We start from the raw sequence: 3,120 nt of genomic DNA, 5'->3' as shown, positions 1-3,120 counted from the left end.
AGATCATGCAGCGCGAATACATCAGGCATAGAGTTCACTAGATCCGTTATTCTCCTCTTCCATTCACATGATATAGGGGAATCGTCAAAATCAACGGCAATCTCTGCTTCCGTAGGGTTCACATCCTTGCACACATGATCATGCTTGGAGTTTCCTCCCTCAATCACATGTTGGACAGCATGTACTTCAGCGAGCACGGCTCTTGGAGGAATCATTAAATCAGTCTGAGTCTCATTCTTCAACACTATTGGTATTTGGACATTATGCTTCAGAGGCAAGGAATGGAGGCAACTCGCCATTAGGCATGTGCCGATTTTCGGTAATGCGATATATCACGATAATGAATATGCACGATATTGTTATCGTGGGCACTTCAAAATATCGTAAATAATAATTTATTAAAAATTCTTACATTTTTTATAATGCACTCAAGAATACTTTGCCCATCAACCGTATAAATGCTCAACACCGCTATTCTGCGCCAAAAGGACTTGCGCTCAGATGTAAACAAGCCCAACGTGCGTTTACACATGACTGAACGGGTGAAGGAGACGGGCTGAATGAAGTGCCGCTCAGTGACAGCAGAGGGCACTGATGGAATGGCAGAATGCTGCGATTACCCAGGAAACACCACAAAAAAAGCAACTGTGCTAGTGAAGGAGTTTTTAAAACAGCCATCCGTTTTTGTAATCTCAATGTTGTTCATCACAGGCTCAGCACCAAATACTTAATACTTAAAGACTTAATAGGCTATTTATTTTCAAATTTAAACATTATGTTTTAATCTGGACTACAACATGCCCTAATGATTAGAATTCTTTGGATTATTTGTCCAAAAGACATACGACTTCATTAGTTAACATGTTAATTCATTATTACCAAACTGACAATGAAAAAGACTTATAAAGAATTAATTATTCTAAGTAATGTTAATTTCTTAGTTACTGTTTAATAACAAAATAACTTTTTTAAAGGGGGGGGGGGGTGAAATGCTGTTTCATGCATACTGAGCTTTTTACACTGTTAAAGACTTGGATTCCCATCCTAAACATAAACAAATTTTCAAAAACTAATGTTGGACGTTTGATGGAGTATTTCTGTGTCAAAAATACTCCTACCGGTTTCTCACAAGTTTCGGAGAGTTTTTTTCGAGTATGGGTCGGCTTGATGTCGATAGAGCGGCAGGTCCTTGTATGGGCCGTACGGGCTCTTCTCCCGATAGGGTGCGTGCACGCGTGACTAGAGCGAGAGAGGAAATGCACGCCCATAAACACTCTGAGCTGAAGATTCACTCGTCCGTGAACACTTATGTCGTTATAGTCCGCGCAGCGCCACGCTCCACTTTATTCCTATGGGTCACATCAAGCGATTTCAACGCTTCTGCACAGCATTCCGGGAAGGCAGTGCTGCATTTGAACCGATTTGAAAGCAGAAATAACGGGAAGCTTCACAACATCGCTTCAGTCGCGTCGCAAAGTGGATCTCCACAGTCACTGCTGTCACAGGACTTCACCAAATCATACCAATGAAGTGTGTTTTTGACGGAGCGGTCCCAGCGATAAAGGTTCGGTCCTGCTTTGGAAGCAGGCGTTGAGTAAAACTGCTTCAAATGTCTATGCTGTTGGCTATCGTCGTGTGAGTAAACATCAGTAAACGACACGATCGCGTGCTTCGTCATTCAAATGCGCTAACGGTTACTCCATTGTTCTATGCAGTGTTGGGCAAGCTACTTGGAAAATGTAGTGAGCTAAGCTACCAGTTACTCTACATTAAATTAAGCTTCACTACACTGAAGCTACCCCCCTGGGAAATGTAGCAAGCTAAGCTACAGCAACTTGACAAAAGTAGTTTACTACATCTAAGCTACTTTTATTTATTTAATTTTATATTGAACCAACTTCATTCATATCAATGCTATCTCAGTGATCAATAAAAGTCAAGCATATAGACATGCATATTTTTTCAGTTATTCAAAAACTGTCCGAAATCAATTTGGCAACAAAAACATGTGATCCATAATATTAACAAAACCAGGTGATGAGAGTGTGTGTGTCTATGTTCATCTGTATGTGTATGATATGCATATGCACCTGTGTGTTTGCATTTATGCTCAATTTAGACTTTAGGCACTTTTGCAGGACAAACAGAAAGTTAATTTACAACTCAACTTGTACACAAAAAAAAAAAGTCAGAAAGTACAGTGGCAAAATAATTAAGACCTGATCCAAACAGTAAACATGGCAAAAAAATAAAATAAAAACATGTAGCCTGTGTGTGTGTGTGTGTGTGTGTGTGTGTGTGTGTGTGTGTGTGTGTGTGTGTGTGTGTGTGTGTGTGTGTTTGTGTGTGTGTGTGTGTGTGTGTGTGTGTGTGTGTGTGTGTGTGTGTGTGTGTGTGTGTGTGTGTGTGTGTGTGCGTGTATGAATGAAATAATGAAACTTTTTTTGTGTGTGTGGGAGATCACACACACACACACACACACACACACACACACACACACACACACACACACACACACACACACACACACACACACACACACACAAAAAGTTTCATTATTTCATTCATATTAAGAGGTGGCAGGCTGGACCCTGATAGGTGTTTATTCAAGAGAACAGTAAATTATTTTCAAACTTTGCAGTTTCTCTTTTGTCACAGCACGGACGATGCGCATGCAACAGCGAATTGAGCGCTCGGAAAAAAAGTAAGCTAGATATTGCGAATGTGCACGCGCCTATCCCGTCTTTACGCGCTTAGCCTACTGCCAAAGGAGTCCTTTGAAAGGCTTGCAAGCGCATCTGTGCGCGTCTGCGCGAGGCAGAAAAGAACATATAGTGAAGTTTATTCGCGACTTATCAGTTGTGTTTCCAATTTGAGCTTGATCTTTAGAAATGTTTGGGGGAATGTAACGTTAGCTTGTGTGCACGCTACCGCACTAATTGATCAACAGAAGAGCTTCGCTACTGAAAAGCTATTTCATTGAGAAAACAGCTACGCTACCACCACACTACTGAAAAATGTAGTTAAGCTAGTAGCGTCACTACTCGTAGCGACGCTACTGCCCAACACTGGTTCTATGTAAAACCTTACACTAATCTGACGTGCAAAACCGTTTTGCTT

This window comes from Pseudorasbora parva, chromosome 4, assembly GCF_024679245.1.
Source record: "Pseudorasbora parva isolate DD20220531a chromosome 4, ASM2467924v1, whole genome shotgun sequence".
NCBI classification, from domain to species: domain Eukaryota; kingdom Metazoa; phylum Chordata; class Actinopteri; order Cypriniformes; family Gobionidae; genus Pseudorasbora; species Pseudorasbora parva.
Note: the sequence above shows the minus strand (reverse complement) of the source record.